The sequence below is a fragment of the Balaenoptera borealis genome, assembly GCF_965194805.1.
Source record: "Balaenoptera borealis genome assembly, chromosome: 14".
Classification (NCBI taxonomy): domain Eukaryota; kingdom Metazoa; phylum Chordata; class Mammalia; order Artiodactyla; family Balaenopteridae; genus Balaenoptera; species Balaenoptera borealis.
Window position 1 is genome coordinate 68,016,280 of NC_138875.1, and position 19,343 is coordinate 68,035,622.

The 19,343-nt window shown below is 46.4% G+C and overlaps 2 long non-coding RNA genes across 8 annotated transcripts in view; one reads left to right on the forward strand and one right to left on the reverse strand.

Annotated features, from left to right (window-relative positions):
* LOC309611136 overlaps positions 1-19,343 on the forward strand; it is a 357,456-nt gene that overhangs the window by 127,605 nt on the left and 210,508 nt on the right. The window lies entirely within an intron of this gene.
* LOC309610792 lies at positions 3,968-7,327 on the reverse strand. The gene is made up of 2 exons (XR_014234168.1): positions 6,103-7,327; positions 3,968-5,596 (listed from the first exon to the last, which is right to left on the reverse strand). It is a non-coding gene; the product is annotated as an uncharacterized lncRNA (long non-coding RNA).

Sequence of the window (19,343 nt, forward strand, 5' to 3'; positions counted from 1 at the left end):
TCTGCTCAGTACACGATTCCTGAATCAATGGATAAATTAATATGTGGGGTGGATTGAGGCTGATGTGATCTTGGCCTCACAAGCTTATGGTGTCATGGGGAGTTAGACAATGACTGAGTGATTAGAAATGTGATGTCAGTTGAGAGGGGGACACACAGTGTGCCACAAGAGGGAATTTGACTCAGCCTGAAAATTTCAGGAAGGCTTCCTGGAGGAAGAGGTACTTCATTGGAGTCCTGAAGGAGGGGTCAGAGTTTGCTAGGTGAAGGGGTTGGGGTGAGGCATGGCCCAGGGAACAACAGGTGCAAGAGCTTTGAGTTGCAAAAGAGCCTTTAAAATAATCAAATTCTACCCATGGACAGAACACTCTCCAGTTGGTAAAACACTTTTCTCCTTTGAGATATTCTTTCATATTCACAGCGCATTTATGTAGCAAGGCAACCATTTTCCCCTCATATTTCCAGATATAGAAACTGAGGTCCCAGGAAAGTCACATGACCAAGAAGTCATATCTTGACTGCAGAGCTGGTTGGCTACCTGGCCCTGCCGTGCACCATCATGGTCCTCAGAATGGGGCTCTCTATAACCCACAGAAAGTACTGCTTGCACTTCTCAAATTAGTTGAGATAACCGTTGAATACTTTGTGGATTGGTAAGTGAGTTCTGCTTTCAGGTGAGGTGGTGGCAGTGTGAATACAGACTCTGGGACCAAGTGAATGGGGTTCAAGTCCCAGCTCCACCTCCTCTTCTCTTTATGCGTAGCTTCGCTTAGCTGGAAAGTGGGATGGAGACCCAACACCCATGAGTAAATCCTCAGTAAATGTAACGTTTCCTTCAACAAATACTGGTGGAATCTTCTCCATGCAGTCTCTATATTATGATCTGGGGATGCAATGATGACTAAGACAAGATACTATTTTTGCTTATACACCGATAAGCTCACTAGCACACCTGTCTTCTTGACGGTTTCCACGGCAGATGTCCCCTTGTCTTTTCCATGTCAGAGCCTGTGATTATTTTGTAACTTTGGGCAAATCATTGGGCCACTTTGGACCTCAGTTTCCTCGTATTCTCAATGATCTCTGAAGTCAGACCCTCAAGATTGCCTGAGTGGCATGGCATGGGATCCTGCGGCTTATGTGCCCACAGATTTCCAGAGCTCTGCCAGAGAGGCAAGTCTACTTAACGATCACGAAATTGATCTGGGGGGGCTTCCCACAGGAACCTTTAATCCTGTAGGAGCTGACCATCCGAGAAGATAGCTCACAAGGAGGAATTTATTTGTGATTGTCCCAAAAGGAAAGATAAGCCATTTTGTAGGCAACATGCCCAGACTTCTGAAAGCTCATTTGCAAGAGAGGCTTCCAAATAATCCATCCCCGAGACGGATCCTGCCAGAGTCTCCAGGCAATTTGTGGCTGCCCTTCTGACCAAGAGGGAACCCTTTTCTGTCAGGTTTGAGGGTCCACATAGCACTTGGCCATGACCTACCAGAGACCTCCCTGTGATTGCTGTGTATCACTTACAAAACTCTTTTACACATGAGTAAGGTGTCTTGGAGCAAGAACTTTCTTATGGATGTTCCAGTAGCTGGAAAAAATGAAGTTTTCTAAGAAAGCCAGGAGTATAAAGAGAGGGCTTTCATCTGAGTTATTCCCTCTCCTTCAGACATCTAATAAATCCATCAGTAGGTCCCATCAGTTCTGGCTCCAGATACATCTGTGCATCTCTCTGGAGCCTGACCATGTCTGGCTACCTTTGGCACTCCACCCAGGTCCACGTCACCATCATTTCACCCCTGGACAGCAGTCAGGTCCCATCTGGTCCCCATGCTTATTCCACCCCTCCTTCCCTGTCCCCCACAATTTTTTCTCCACCAGCACAGTGGAACACTCTTCTAAAAAAACGAAGTCAAATCCTGCCTTCCCCTGTTGAAAGGCTTCAGTGGCTTCCCATGGATGGAGTTCCAGCTCCTGCCCTTGACCTGAAGGCCAGGTCTGTCTGTCACTGATCCCCCAAACATCATCTTCATCTTCCCCTTACTCACTATGCTCTACTACATAAGCCTTCTTTTATTTCCTTGAATAGATCAAGCCCTTTCCCACCCCAGGAACTTCTCAAATGCTATTTGCTTTGGGAAGGGGTGTCCCCCCACTCCAACCTCATCTTTCAAGTCTCAGCTTAATCATCACTCCCTGGAGAAGCTTCCTGAAAATACCCCCTCAAGTATATTCCCTATAGCAGCATCCAGTTCATGAATCTTTTATAGAATTTATCATATTTTAGAACTGTTTTTTTGCTTATTCTTTGTCTTAGAGTCCTCTAGACTATAAGCTCCAATGAAGGCAGGGACCATGTCAATTCTGCCCAGTGCTATCTCCCCAACTCCAGTCTCCAAGCCTTCATTTTTCATTGGTAGCATTGGAACAATGATCATTATCATCTTTATGAAGCAAGATAATGTCCCCAGGGTCCAGATGGAGTCATAGATGTGGAAGTGTCTTCATAAATTGGAGTTGTGCATGAGAAGAGGGGGAGGTCCAGGTAGACTTTCTGAGAGCATAGTGACCCTGTGACCTCTATTTACCTGGGAAGCTCTGAGCTCAAGAAAATGACCTTAGTGTGGGTAAGGGGGGAGAAGAGAGCCAAGGCTTTGGAGTTAAATAAACCTGTGTCAAGGTTGTTTTTTGCTTTCTTATGACATGTAAGGAAAGGGTCTTCACAGCACTGAGCCTGTGTTTTCTCATGTGCTAAATGGGGATCATGCCACCTACCTCTCAGATCAGTTGATGGAGCTTCAGAATGGGCCATGGAAGAGCCTCAGTAGGCATCAGTGTTCATGTCCTAGTCTCTCTCAGTTTCCCCTTCCCTCTCCCTCTCCCTCTTTCTCTTTTTCTATTTCTATCTTTCTCTCTTTCTCTGTCTCTAAAGGTATCACCCACCTCTCCCTCTTTATTGGAAATATCTATCTTTCAGATGTTTAACAGATTTGTGAAAATAATTCCCCCAAGAGGAATTCATCCCATAGGAGTAGGCGAAGGACAGTACACAAGCAGGGAGCAGCAGCACCCTGAACTGAGCCTCGCCAGCCCACGATGCGCCAGTCCACGATGTGCCAGCCCAGGGCGGGCCCAACGTCATCACTTTCTCTTTGGCCCCTCCCCAACCGTCAGCGCCCTGGCCCCTGCCCAGTGCCATTCCATTTCCAGAAAGGCTCCCTTGACCCGTGGGTCCTTCAGCCACAACAGAGGTGGCGCCGGCTGGAATCCAGGCGTGAAATTATGAAAGAATGGGGCTGTCGCTGCCTCCAGTTGTGCACTGGCCTCAGATGTGAAATTGCCGTTTTTTCCTCCCCGCTCGCACCGGCCTGTCGCATGCGGGGCGGAAAAGATTGTATTTATCACCTGTCAGGATCTGCCAGAACTGAGTTACGTGAGGCAGGACAGCATAAAATTATCATACACAAGCATGAAATTACAAAATCGCTTGGAACTGAACAACAAAATTATTTCATTTCGGAGGGAGGCCATTCCATTTTTTAGCTCTGACACCTTGACTGCCAAACTTTGAATTGAAATTGAGTGTGAGGGCCATGGAATAGAGACAGCAATAACAAGAAGTAGCATGTAAACTAGCCATGCAGACACACTACATTAATGGCCCCCAAAACCTCCCACCAGAGATATGTAACTGAATAAATGTCACATGTCCCTGTTACTCAACTTGCCTTGCAGCAACTAGAAATGACTTAAGCCAATGCTAGAACCCAGGTCTAATAGCCGAGGGTTCCTGGGAGGGATTGGGTCAAGGTTGGTTCTTCACATCCACAGAGTGATGACCCATTGAGACAGAAAGCATGCAGGCTTTGGAGTCAGGTGTGTGTAGGTTTGAATTCTGGCTGCAACATTAGTGAGCTGTGTGACACCAAATGAATTTGTTAACCTCTCTGAACCTCCATTTTATCATCTGTAAAATGAAGACAATCATAGGTTATTGTGAGGACAAGAATATCTCACGCATAGTGTCTGGCACATAGTAGGTTTTCAATATAGGAATTATGAGAGTTGGGATAAGTGGGTTTACCCACCATTTTCTTTCTTCTTTCAAAGTTTTGTGCCATTTTAACACTCTGTAGTGAAAGCATTTATCCAACAAGCTTTTTATTAAGTATGGGAAAGAAAACTGTGATAGTAGTTTGTGTTTAGATGTAAAACACAGATTGGATATGTTGCGTCCAACTTTCATATACCCATACTTTTTGACATGTGACTTTGCAATCCCTCCCCTTGGAGGTGGGGCTTATTTCATCATCCAATTGTTAGTGGACCTGGCCATGTGACTTACTTCAGTCAATGGCCTGTGAGCAGGTGATGCAAGGAGAGTCTTGGCCTCTTGCACTCCTGCTGTTTGCTTAAGAATGGCATGCCCTATGTAGACTCTGGTCTATGGAGGTAGAGAGACATGTGGAGCAGCCTAGAGTCAAGTTGAGCCAACCCACAGATCTGTGAGTAAGGGAAACAAATGATTGTTGTTAGCCACTGAGATTTTGGGGATTGTTTGTTACACAGCAAAAACTGACTCATTAAGTAGCTAGACTCAGATGATTATAAACAGAGGTTTGCCTTCATGAATACTCTGCAGAACATTTAAAATTCGTGTGGGACTCAGGGCAATTCTTTACAGAGTTGTTTTTTGAGGACTTGTTTTGTGAATTATAGTATATCTAGAGGCGTTGTCTTCTGTACCTTAAATGCCAATGTTTCCCCATCAGCATGGGAACTAGTTAGGACTGTGGGTCTCTACTCCAGCAGACCCAACACTCTCTTTTCATTACGTCTATTTTATAACACCCACTTTGCTATCCTGAAATGAAATTCATGCATTTCATCTTCATATACACGTAATTTTTAAAAAAAATCAATATAATGCCCTAACTATAATATAAAGAAGGAATAAAATGAAAGCAATTTATAATAAAATAATATCTATTTCAATATGTGAATTATCGGGAAACCACTATCTGCCAGGAGACATAATGAAGCAGCCTGATGCTTGTACCTACTTATAATGAATAAGTTGAGATTTCAGACAAATATTCAGTTGAGTATTGTCGACATTTTTCTCTGTATTTGACATTTTGAAATAAGAGCTAAATTAGTATATTCATATATATGGGTGGCATCACCATGACTGGGGCTGCTGCAGATGTCGACTGATGCAGGTGTGTTGTAGCAACTCACATTCCACGAGCACCTTTGAGGCCAATGCCTGGATTTTCCAAAATGGAAAACAACTTGATAGAATTTTGGAGAAAACCAAGCACCGCCTTCCCCCAATTTATACTGCAGCTTCATCCCGGGAAAATCCCATGTAAAGTAAAACTGTGCAAAGAAGATTTTGCTGTATTTAAGATGGATTTAGATTCCAGACTCAGGTAATTATTAAGCAAAAAAAATTACCTACATGAATGTCCAGAAGGGCATTTGAAATTCCCCAAAGACTTGGGACCATTCTTCTTGATGTGGGACTGCCCTGGGCGTTGCACATCCAACGTGGCTGATTTAATCCTTCCAGTTTCTAGACAGGGTTTCTCAACCTAGGAACAATTGACATTTGGGGTTGGATAGTTATTTGTATTGGGGGTGCTGTCCTGTGCATTGTAGGCTGATGAGCAACATCTCTGGCCTCTGTCCACTGGCTGCCAGTAGTACCCTCCTCCCCTCCAAGTGGTGACATCCAAAAATACCTCCAGATACTGCCAAGTTTCCCGTGGGGTGCAAAAAACAACCCGTGGAGAAACAGTGGACCAGGATAATACCCCATCGCCCTGCATTCCCCAAATCCTCCTCGGAGATGGCACTGCCTCTGTTAAGAAACACTTGCCCAGGAAGCCCTGGATTTCGTTGTCATTTTATTCCAAGAACAGACATTGAGCACCTTCTGTGTGCCAGGTGTCATGGATACAGTGATGAATGTGACAGTCCTCTAACTCAAGGTGTTCGAGTTGTTCAGGCCCCATCCTGGAAGTCACCTCTGTATCTCTCCATACCTCATGCCCTCATTCTACACTCCCTGCCCATTCCTCATGCCATCCATTCTAACCGCAGATTTCATCTTGAATTTGTCCACTTCTCTCCATCCCCATCTGCTCTTTCCAGTCTTGCTTCTCTTCAATCTGTTCTCTAACCTGTGGATAGAGTAATCATGTTAAATTACAAATTCAGAAATTTCATTCTTGCACTCTCCTACTTAGAACACTTCAGTTGATTTTCATTGCACTTAGGGAAAAATGAAAACCAAAACAAGGTTTCCACCATGCTCTACAGAGCCATCCGTCCTGTCCTGACACCTTATTTTTGCCCAGGGGGTTGCAAGCTGGGGCTGGATTTTGGAAAGTCTTAAACGTCAAGCTGAGTGGTCAAACCTCAACCGAGTGACTGTTAAAGAGCCTCTAGTCCTCCAATGGATGTGTCTACCAAGGCCAGATATTCTTCTGAGGGGATGTTGTTCCCTGCAGATCCCTTAAAAAGGGGAAAAAAAGGTGGAACTTAGATTACTTCAAGATCAAATCAGAGAGTAGAGGGGCAGAGCTTAACTGAGATTCGAGGTAGCTTCTCCTGATTTCCTTTCCTCTGCTGGGATATGAGCTTTAACATAACATCTTCTTAGTAGTCTTGCCTGGTGAGTAGTGTTATCCCCATTTTATAGATGATGACGCTGAGCCTCAAGGAAAGAAAGATGATTGCCCGAGACCACTGAGCTTGTGTCAAAGCTGGAATTTGAAGCACATCCTCCAAGGAGCTATCCAAAGCACCACTGCCCCTCATGTGATAACCACAGGAGTCTCCTTATTGGTTTCCTTGAGTCCATTGTCACCCCACCTACTGGGGGCTAAAGCAGTGGAAATGACCTGCAACACCTCATGAGATTTCCCCTTGCCTACTTCTCCAAACCTATCTCTCTACCCTTTCCTCCATCAGTCTCTGAGCTTTAGGTGTACAATTCGTCTCTTGGCAACTTGATCCTGCCACAGGGCCTTTGCATATGCTGTTCACGTTGCCTACTTCAGGTGCTTTTCACCTTCTGCCCTCTCAAATGTCAGATCAAGCATCCCTTCTTCCTGCAAGTCTCTCCCATCCCCCTCCACACCTCCCCTAGTCTGGGTCAGGTCTATTCATTATACAGTCATGCAACAATGTTCTTCTTTTATTTGCATGGTTAGATTTTAATCTAGTCCCCTCCACTGGAGTGTAAGCCTCCTGAGGGCAACAACTCAGGTTGCTTTGCTCATATTAGATCCCATCCCTTAGCTTAGTGTATAGCACATAGTAGGTACTCAATAAATGTTTGATCAGAGAAGAGAGGGAGGGAGGGAGGGACGGACGAAGGAAGGGAGGAAGGAAGGAAGGAAGGAAGGAAGGAAGGAAGGTGCTCTTTTTTCTGTATTCACCACCTCCACATTTGGTTGTATTGCCCTGAGGGGACTTACCCCTCCTGCTACCACTTGGCTGGGTGCATGACAGCCCTTCAGGGGACCATGGTGTCTGGAGCCCCAGAGTGAGTTGACCTCCAGCTGCGCCGGGCTGCCAGCGCCCACGAGGAGAGCTGCCGGCTTCAGCGGGCAGCGATGCTGTCATTTTGTGGAGTGCTAACAGCTACAGGTACTGGTCACAGGCCATTGCCCCCAGCCTTCGCCACGTAAATCCTGTAACGATTTGTATAAACTTCTGTTACATGTGTTATTTATCACTGCAAATAACTTTGCAGTGGGTTGGACCATGTGCTTTTCTCCCCCCACACGCATGCCTCAGGGAAAGGCATGGGCTGAGTGGGTGAAAGGGTTCCTGCAGTCGGACGGCCTGGGTGGGATTCCTGGCTCCCCTCCCACTTACCAGCTGTGTGGCCTTGGGCAAGCTTCTATCCCTCTCTGTGCCTCAATTTCCTCATCTGTTCATTAGGGATAATAATAGTGCCCACCTCAAAGGGGGGCTGGAAGGATTACGTGAGTGCAGGTACTAGGAACTGGAGACAATCAGTGACCATAACCCTGCCCGCAGGAGCTCTCATTCCAGGGAAGGGCAAGAAACATGAAACATAACAAACCAATAATATAGAAGGTCAGCAGGTAAAGGTACCTATTTTAAAAAGAGCAAGGTAAGGGGATTGAAAGTGATAGAGCAGAGGGTTACACTCTCCAGTAGGGTGGTCAGGTGAGCGCTCAGTGAGGAAGATGCCATTTGAACAAAGACTTGAAGAAGGCGAGGGTGTGATATTTCCCAATTTCAGGAAGAGGGAACAGCATATGCAAAAGCTCTCAGGTAGGCATGTGCTTGTTCAGGCAACAGCAAGAAAGTCAGTGCTTCTGGGGCAGAGTGAATGGGAGGGGAAGATGAGGTCAGTGAGCTAACATGGGTCCAGATCACGCAGAACCTGGGGGACATAATAAGGACGCTGGCTTTTACTCTAAGTGTGATGGGAGCCACCGTGGGCTCTTGAGTAGAGGAGTGAAAAGATTGGACTTACATTTTAAAAATGTCACTCTGGCTGCTGCATGGAGGATGCATCAGAGGAAATCAAGGGCAGAAGAAGAGAGATTTCGTTAGGAGGTCACTGCAGTGACCCTGGTGAGGGGCCATGAGGCTGGGTGACGCTTGGCACATCTACCCCAGGTCACCCCTCTTAGGGGAGAGGAATCAGAAGTCTCTGTTTGGTCAGGGCACTCAGCAGGCAACACTCAGGTTGGCTGTGGAGCCACGTCCAGTTTAAGGATGGACGACATGGTTTCCTGAAGCTCCTTAGCCCTGTAGGACACAGACAGTTTTCTCCTACCAGGCTCCAGGTCTGTCCATCCCACCCTGGCTGTCCTCCCTGCCCTCCACCTGCCCTGCCAATCCCAGCCAGGCTCAGCAGACTGTGGGCACCTGGGCTTTCCCCCACCAGTACCTGGCCCACAGCTGCCCTCAGGGGCCAGCAGGTGGCCTGGAGGAGAGTATGTCTGAGGTCTGATCCACCTGGATCATTGGTCTGGGATTTGGACCACTTCTGTTGACAGGGCCATGCTCCCTCCAATTGCTCTAAGGAAGAATCCTTTAATGCCTCTCCCCAGCTTCCGGTGGTCGACGGCAATCCTCGGTATTCCTTGGCTTGTAGCTGCGTCCCTCCAATCTGCCTCTGTCTTCACATCGCTATCTTCCTTCTGTATGTGTGTGTGTGTGCCTTTGTATGTCTCCATATCTGGTTCTCTTTATAAGGTCACCAGTTACTGAATTAGGGCCCACCTTAATACAGTATGATTTCTTAACTTGAGGACATCTGCAAAGACCCTATCTCCAAATAAGGTCACATTTACAGGGACCACAGATTAAGATTTCAACATCTCTTTTAGGGGGAATAATTCAAATCAGACCACCATTGTCTCCAAGCCTCCTCCTTGGTCTTTCTGCATCAGCCTCTGCCTGTCTCCTCCAGTTTTCTCCCTGTAGTCAGAGATCTTTCTAATCCACCTGGAAGAGCCACTTTCTTGCTTTTCACCCATCCATGGCTCCCCAGTGCCCTCCCAATAAGGTCTATAATCCTTAGCATGTAATTTAAGGGCCCTGCTGGTCTGGTCCTTGCAAATGTCTCTCTTCTCCCTGTGTTTGAACTCTTTGTTTTAGCTCAGTGGTCTCACCACTGGCTGCCCATTAGCATCAACTGGAGACTTTCAACAAACACCCATGCCTGGGCCCCAGGACTCATTAATCAGGTGCTCTGCGGGTAGAGGCTGGCCGCCATGTGCTGTGAAAAGCTCCCGGGTGATTGCAATACAAAGTCAGGGCTGAGAACCAAAGCTGTACAAGTGGTTCTCACACTGGGAGACTCAGAACCCTGGGGGGCTTTTTAATATCCCACTTCCCAGTTTCTGATTCAGCAGGGCTGGGCGGGGCCAGAGAATTTTGCTTTTCTAATAAGCTCCCAGGTCATGCTGCTGCTGCTGCTGCTGCTGGTGTTGCACCAGTTTCTCAACCTCAGCACTATTGATATTTGGGCTCGTCATAGTGGGGGCTGTCTTGTGCATTGTAGGATGTTTGGTGGCATCCTTGGCCTCTACCGTTAGATGCCAGTAGCATCTCCCCACACACCTGTGATAAGCAGAAGTATCCCCAGACATTACTAAATGTCTCCTGGGGGCCCAAACTGACCCCAGTTGAGAATCGGTGGGCTCTGCCAAACTATTGGTAATTCTCAAAAGTGCCTCAGGGCCTTTGCACATGCTACTTTCTTCCTAAGTCTCTCTCTGATTACCTCTTGCTGGCTTGTCAGCTCTCCCAGCTTGGCCCCTGAGAGGCCTCCTCTGACCATCACATGCCCGCCACCCCACATAGCATCATCCCACTCTCCCCTGTCTCCATCCTGTTGCCCCGAGTATCCCTCCTACTTCTTCAGTCCAGGCCTCCATAATAGCACTCCATTTAGACCAGTTACCTACCCATTTGAAAAGTACTTACTTAACAATGAGGCACTTATTAACTTTTTCTCTTTGTAAGAATAAGTCATTGTACATTATAGAAAATAAATGTATAGCAAAATTCCTCTCCATCCATTCAGCAAATATTTATTGTGCCCCTACTATGTGTCAGTATTATGCCAGGTGCTGAACATATAAAGGCAAGTAAACCATCATGTCATCTTTGGTACAGTGACTTACATATCATGGAACTGGGGGAAGAAAAAATTATTCTTCTTTTTCTATTTCCCAGAGAAAGCGACCATTAGCATTTTGCTGTATGTGCCTCCAGGATCGTTTCCCCATAAAATTTATACTTATACATATAAATATACATTTAAATAGTATGTATCTTTAAAATACAGTGCCAGACCCATATATATTACCCTGTAACTTGCTTTCTTCACTTAATAATTTTTTTTCACTTGAGAATTGATTGTGAGCATCGTGTCACATCCATACATCTTCTATAAAATCACTCACAAAATACCAAGAAGAGGTGGGAGGTATTTTTCCAGGGCTCAGCTGTTCCAGGGCCAGTTATTTCTGTTCTTGAAAAGAAAGATGAGGACAGGTGTGGTTGTGGGTGGGAACGGAGGGAGCGCATCCTCACTCAGTGTTGGCTGACCCCTAAGATACAGCCCCTCCTGTTCAGGATCTGCTCCCCTCCACATACACCCGAGGACTCCAGCCACTCCTTCAAGGTGGGGGCTGTTATCCTCTGATGCGGGCATTATTGTTTTAATGGGGGACATTGAAGCAGGGAACACGAATGCCCCTGGGATGGGTAACACACCCCAAGTAGGCAGTTGTCTTGGTTACCAAGTTGGTTCTCAAGAGTCTAGCACTTGAATCAGAGATCCGAGAAGTAAAGGCAAAAAGTGTCAAAACTGGGCTTCCAGAAGAAACTAATACAACACTGTAAAGCAATTATACTCCAATAAAGATGTTTAAAAAAAAAACAAACTGGGCTTCCAGAGCTCCTGAGCCCAGCCTCACCTGCTGTTAACTCCTCCCACCTCCAACTCCAGATCACCGCTTCAGCACTGATGCTCCCTCTGTCATTTTATACTTCTGGGTCTCGCATGTATCTTCCCCTCTGCCCTGACACATTTTGGCCCAGAACTGGCTGATGAACTTCTAAGCCTTTTCCCACCACTGCTTTCAAATGTGGAGATCTGTGTCTAGTTATAAATCTGTACTGTAGAGGGGGAGGAGGAGAGGGAGAGAGAGAGAGATAGGAGAGAGAGGGAAAGAGAGAAGGAAGGAGGGAGAGAGAGAGACAGGGATATAGAGACAGAAAGAGATATCTAAAAGGATTGTTTGCCAAAAATTTTTTTGAGTGATTATCCTTGGGGAGAGGGGCTTTGGGATTTTACTTTCAATTTTGAATCTGAAAATTATTATTGTTTTAGTCCATTAATAAATGTAATTTTTCCAAAGAGCATATGACTATCACAAAGCAACATTCAGCGGTGACTCCTTTTCAGGACCCCTTTCCTCAGAATGTGCACACCTTCCCCTGAGGTGGAGGGGCGAGGCCAGCCATGGGGAGTTGTCAGAGGACAGGGCCCATGTCCCATCTGTCTCGGTCTCCAGTGACCTGCACAGAGCCCGCCAGGACAGAATGAGCCTTGTAAATGTCTGTTTAATGAACAGAGGAAGGAAACTCATTATAACACCATGTATCGTCCAGGTTAAATAAGGGAAAGGATTATTATAGCAATGATGCTGCAATGTACCCTCAATTAGGCACGACCATGAGGAGTGTCTGCCACCAACTAAGGGATCATTGAGAGGCAATTGGACCTTCTCCAGAGCGCCGTTCACTTTGTTTGTTTGTATTTTAGTTGTTTGAGATTTCCTGCTCCTCCCTGCCCTTTTTAAAAATTGTTTTTAGGGAAGGTACACTGACTAACCTCTCGATTGTATTTGGTTGAAGTTCATAATTAAACCAGTTGATATCTGTTTTTAATTAATTTTTACTGGAGTATAGTTGCTTTACAATGTTGTATTAGTTTCTGCTATATAGCAAAGTGAAACAGCTATATGTATACATATATCCCCTCTTTTTTGGATTTCCTTCCCATTTAGGTCACCACAGAGCATTGAGTAGAGTTCCTTGTGCTATACAGTAGGTTCTCATTAGTTATCTATTTTATTTTATATAGTAGTGTATATATGTCAATCCCAATCTCCCAATTAATCGCACCCCCCACTTCCCCCCCCCCCCCGGTATCCATACGTCCGTTCTCTACATCTGTGCCTCTATTTCTGCTTTGCAAATAAGTTCATCTGTATCATTTTTCTAGATTCCACGTATGAGCAATATTATACGATATATGTTTTTCTCTTTCTGACTTACTTCACTCTGTACGACAGTCTCTAGGTCCATCCACGTCTCTGCACATTGCACAATTTCGTTCCTTTTTATGGCTGAGTAATATTTTGTGTGTGTGTGTGTGTGTGTGTGTGTGTATCACACCTTCTTTATCCATTCTTCTGTTGATGGACATTTGCTTCCATGTCCTGGCTATCGTAAATAGTGCTGCAGTGAACACTGGGGTGCATGTATCTTTCTGAATTACGGTTTTCTCTGGGGCCAGTAGGTTTCCTAACAGAAGGGATGGCCCTGCCGTGCGCAGCGGTTCTCAAGGAGTGTGCCCTCGATTTGCAGCATCAGCACTGCTGCCTGGGAACTTGTTAGAAATGCAAAGTCTTGGGCTGCCCCTCAAGCCTCTGAATCAGAAACTGGGGTGGGACCCAGAAATCTATGTTTCAACAAGTCGTCTGGGTGATTCTGTTGTTTGCTCAAGTGTGAGAACCACTGACTCAGAGGTTAATCCTGTGGATTCTGGTGCTTTGCCTCAAATTCTGGGTGATGCCACTTTACTGGCTGTGTGTCCTCGGGCAAGTCCTCTCTGTGCCTCCGTGACCTCATCTGTAATATGAGGTATCAACAATGCCCATCTCATAGGTGGTGAGGATGGGCTGAAATAATGTATGCAGAGCACTAGCACAGCGCCCACACTTCATCCAAGCAAATGCTGCCTGTTGGCGTATTTCATGGAGTAGAAGCTGCCTTTGATTGTCAGATTCATTCAGATTTCAGATTGTGAACGTAGGGGAAAAGTTTGTCTTAAAACAGTGTTTTTCAAACTTCAATGTGCTCACATATCACCTGAGATGTTGGAATGCAAATTTTGACTGAGTAGGGCTGGGGCCAGAGATTCTGCTTTTCTAGCAGGCTCTCAGGTGAAAGGATGCAGCTGGTCCATGGACCACACTTTGAGTACGGATTGCATCTAGTATCTGGGGCTCGTACTGGGCTCGCATGATGAGCTGGCAACGGTCGTGGGCTGGTCCTGGTGAGGCTGGCAGAGCAGGATGTAGGGCATTTTGACTATCCACCTCTGGCCAAAATTACAGTGATCTTTGGAGTGAGAACTGGAGATGCGAGTTTGAGCCCCTTCTGTGGCCACTTACCACTCTAGACCACATCCCTCCCATCTCCCACCCTCAGCATCTTATCTGCCATGTAGACCACTCAATGGCCTTTCCTAGGGCAGGTGAGGAGAATCAAATACTCATTTTCTCAGAGAGTGATTTGATGACAAACTTTCCTTGGAATCATGGATTTGCCAGAGTTTAAAAATAATGAAAAGAGATGGGAATTTAAAGGAGTCAGGGCAAGCTGATGCTGATGGAAGATGGCGGGCTATTACCGTTATTGTTATCATCATCAGTGTTATTGGTGTGGGTGATAAGCCCTGGGCTGGGGCTCTCCCTCTACCACCAGCCCCAGGGATGTTCCGCTCTTCAGAGTCGCACTGGAATTCTGTCGGCTCCAGGGGACCCCGTCGGGCCAGCCTTCTGGGTGGGCTCAGTCCACTGAGGGCTGTACAGAGGGAGCGCTGAAGCCTCAAATCCCTATTACTCCTATTATCCTTTTCACAGCTACTCGCAGATTTGGAGACCCCGCTCACTTCCAAGGGGACGGGACAGGGCTGGAGAGAAGAGGGGTCATGCTCGCTCATTTCCAGAGTAAACAAAGAACACTATGGGGGAGAGGAAAAATGCCTCTTACTCCCCCTCTCCTGACACATGTGCACAGAACACACACACACACACACCCCCCCCACACACACACACACAAACTGCCCCAGCCTGCATGTCACCATCAATCAGCTCCCTCCCACTTGCTGTTTGCAGGCAGAGTTCCCTACAGATGTGCTGAGGGGGGTGGGCTGGAAGAAGGAGAAGAAGGTGGAGCTGGAGGCTGGGGAGGGAGGGGAGGCAGAGATATCCTCAAAGAGTTAAAACCTTGCCTTGCCAGACTGTGAATTCGCCTCGACTCTCCCCCACCCCCCTCAATCCAGCCAAACAACAGCTTGACATTTTCCATCCTTCACGAGAAAGACAAAGACAGGAAGATATTCCCATGATCCCTTTCTGCATGCCTAACCGTGAGCTCAGGTGCCGTGGTGTTGCCCTGCGCCGGCCCCATCAACGTGAAGGGCGAACTCATCCCTTCTGCATCTTTTTCTCGCCACTGCTTGATTAATTGGCTGACTACTACGCCGGCAGAATACCTAATGCCTCTCCTTCCCCTATTCTTCCTTCACAGGTTTTTTTTTTCCTCCTTTGCTCCATTTACATATACTTTATATTCCATAATTTTCACCCAAAAAGAAAAAAAAAAAGGGGAGCGGGCCCATCTCAGTAATTTGATGTAATGACGGCATGTCACCAAAAAGAGGAATTAGAAAAATCTGTAGGTATTTAATTTATTCTTGTTTTTTTCAAGTAGATCTCTCTGAGAGGAACATTAATATTCATGGGCCAGGAGAAAAAAGTATCCTCAATAGGAAAATTCCAGATTTTTTTAGGGGGGAGGGAGGCAGCTAAATTCAATGCATTTTTAAGCACCATTATTTAACTAATAGCGCTCGAGTCCCTCTGGTCTCCGTTCCTCCCCTTCAATGAAAATAAGCGGGTTTTAGTTTGCCTCCAAGGGCTGTGTGTGTTGGGCTGACACCCACGCAGCTGAAACAGAAAAACTGGGTTCTGTGTTTTCCTCCCCTCCTGGGAAGACTCGAATAAAGAAGAAAAACATAAATAAAGGCCTTTTCAGAGTCCCCAGGCTGGAGTTTTGAGCTCCTCTGGTCTCCCCCATTGGCTGTAATCGCGTTCTGATGGCTCCATGGGCAGAAAGATTTCCCTGAGGTTTCCAGCAAGGCCATCCTCTTCTTATTAACTTGGGTTCAGGCTTTGGGCTGTTAATTAACTACTTGTTTATCAGAGTAAGTGTTGAGTTAAACCGTAATCATAATCGTTACAGGTGAAGCAGGGGGGGGAAAAACCCCAAAGCATCAGAAAAATGCTTGGAGTATGAGAACTGAGTGGAAGCAGCTTGTCTCTCTGGGGCAGGTCTTTGCAAAGGGTCTTGGGGTGGTTGGCCCTCCCAGGGATGGTGATGTTTGTGGGGATCCAGGACCTGAGCTGGTCTAGTAGGAAGGTGGACTCTCAGCCCTGAGGACCATGTTTGGGGCACAGATGCCTCTCCCCATTTTAATCGATGCGATTGGAAACATATCTGAGTTTCTGGGCCTGGGTACAAGCCATTTGCCTATTGTGGCAATAATAATAATTACCAATAAATACCACGTATCATTATTTTGTCTTTATATACATTAAACTTTTTAAGTACAATTTTAAAGGTTACTTTCCATTTACAGTTATTACAAGATATTGGCTTTATTCTCTGTGTTGTACAATACATCCTTGAGCCTGTCTTATACCCAGTAGTTTATACCTCCCACTCCCCCACCTCTCTGTGGCCCCTCCCCACCCCACTGGTGACCACTAGTTTGTTCGCTCTGTCTGTGAGTCTTCTTCTGTTTTGTTATATTCAGTAGTTTGGTGTATTTTTTTTTTTAATCCCACATATAAGTGATACCATACAGTATATGTCATACAGTATTTGTCTTTCTCTGACTTATTTCATTTAGCATAATGCCCTCCGAGTCCATCCATGTTGCTGCAAATGGCAAACTTTCATTCTTTTTTATGTCTGAGTAGTATCCCATTGTGTATAGATAGCATTTTCTTTGTATTTTTACATTGAGGTAAAACTCACATACAATAAGCTGCATGAACACTAAGTGTATTAACTGTAATATAGATGAATATTTTACCCAGGTTCATACTCTACCCAAATCAAGACGCAGAACATTCCCAAAGCCCCCAGAAAGCTCTCCTGTGATCCCTTCCAGTCATACAGCCTGCTTCAAGGACAGCCACTCTTCTGACTTCTTGGACTACCAGTGAGTTTTGCTAGTTCTTGAACTTCCTCTAAATGGAACCATACAGCATGCACTCTTTTGTGTCCAGACTTCTTTCTCAAAACCCAGAGCTTTGGAGATTGGTCCATATTGTGATATGTAACGGTAGTTCATTCTTTTTATTGCTGTGCTGTGTTCCAGCATATAAATAAACAAGGATCCAATCAGCCACTCTCCTGTCCATGGCCATATGGATGGTTTCCGGTTTGGGCTATTCTAAATAACGCTGGCATGCACATTCGTCTACATGCCTTGCGGGGGACATAAGCCCTCCTTTCTCCTCGGCATATACCCAGGCATGGAATATCTGGTCGTAGGGTAAATGTACTTTCAGCTTTAGTAGAAACTGCCAAACTGTTTTCAAAGCGCCTGTGTCCACTTTTACATGCCCACCAGCAGTGCCTGAGATTCTGGTCACTCCATATTTTCACCAACTCTTGGTAGCGTTGTCATTCCTTTTGATTTTAGCCGTTTTCATGGGTGTGGGACAGGAGCAGACCTTGGCAGACACTCAGCAGGGAGAAAACAGGAGATGCTAACTCAGAGCGATACTGAGAAAGGGAATTGGGAAGGCAGTGAGACAGAGAAAGAGGAAGAGAGACAGAAGCAGAGAAACGCAGGTGGAAACCCAGACAGAGAGACAGGTGAATGAAGGGAGAGAAAAGACCCAGGAACAGAGAGGAGAGAAGGAAAGAGAGAAAGAGGAAAGAAGAAAAAAAGGAAAAGAAAAACAGAGGGGAAAGGCAGAAGCTGAGAAGGAAAGGGGTGATGTGAAGGGAGGAGAGAAAAGCATGGGAGAGGAGGGAGCTGAGAGCAACCCTGGGCTGTGGCCCTGGGAGGGGGGCGAGTGCCGAGATGGGTCTCTTGGTATTTTATGAAACATGTCCTTTTTTCTTTCTTTTTTTTAAAGTGCTTCTTGATATTTTTATGTTTATATATTTTAACTTGGGCCTGGCATCATGGAAAATGCATGAGGAGTAAGTGGTTTCTGGGAATGTTTTATACATGACTGGAGAATTGGGAGGATGCAGGGGGTGGGCAGGAGGGATGGAGGGCGTGGACCACTCCCTCCTTGGGTCTCTCCGGCAGGGCTCCCATGGTGGACGCAGCAGGCAGGTGGTCAGAGCTGCTGGCTCTTCCCTCGAGGTTACAGGGCGGTGGATAAGTTGGTGTGGCCAGGATCCACCAGCCCTCTGACCAGGCAATTCGCGTCCCCTCCTCCAAGCCTCAGTTTCCTCCTCTGCAACTTGGCATGCTAGTAATGCCTGCTTGGAGGTGTGGTGGGCTGATCTGACCTTGTCCAGGGGAAGGCGGCAAGGTGAACTTTCTGAGTGACAGGGGTTCTCCAGGCCAGTGCTTGTCACACTTGGCCGTGTACCTGGGGATCTTGGTAACAGGCAGATTCAGATTCAGCAATTTTGGGATGGGGTCTAAGATTCTGCATTTCCAACCAGCTTCCAGAGAATGTGGCTGGTCTCTGGACACAGGGCACTAGGAATGCTTGGGCCATCAGTGGCTTAAAGGAGAGCATGAGAAGCAAAAGGACATCTCTGGAGTTAAAAAGACTCAAGAGAAGTGCAACCCTGGGCTTCAGGAATTCTTCCCTTACCCAGACCGAAGAGAGCTAGGGGTGAGTGATGTGAGCTCCGTCTGTTCTTTTACTTTGCCCCCACCTCCCACGCTCCACTCTTAATGACTCGATCTTCTGCAACCAGAAATGCTTCCTCGTCCAATAACACAGTGGTTCTTAAATTCTTTGAGGGGGAGAGAGACTTAAAATGCCTTTGGACAATCTGGTGAAAAATTGCATACTCTCCCAAGGAACAATGCACATTCCCACTGTTCTGCGTACAATCTCGGTGTCCAGGCCTCAGTGAGTCCCATCCCTGGACTCCAGTTCAAGAACATGGCCCTACAGTCACTGCCTTCATGGAAGCTTCTACCCAGGTTTGCCCTAAACAGCATCAGCCCCTCCCCTGAGACTGGCCTCCCTGGGACTCAGGCCTTTGTTCCATCACGTAGACATGTCATGCCTTCTAGAGCTTTTCTCCTAGAAGCTGGACCTTGTCTCTTTGCAAGGATGAAGGCAGCCTCCAGCAGAAGTGTAGATGTGGGGTAAGGAAGGCAAAGGCTCCAAACAGACAACCCATTCTTTCCCAAGGAGCATAAAGTTTTATAGTATCCTGAGCATCCTTCGTGCTCTAGTTGGCAGGGGAAGCTGGACCTAGTAGAAAGAACTGAACTGGGAGAAGTGAGGAGTGGGTTCCTGTTATGGGCTGAGTTCTGTGCCCTCAAAATTCCTATGTTGAACCTGCAACCCCTAATGTGACTGTATTTGGAGATGGGGCCTTTAGGGAGGTCACTGTGGTCAAATGCTAAATGAGGTCATAAGGGTGAGGCCCTGATCCAATAAGACTGGTGCCTTATAAGAGGAAGAGTCATCAGAGAGCTGACTCTCTCCCCATGCGCACACAGAAGAAAGGCACGTGAGGACACAGCGAGAAGGTCACCAT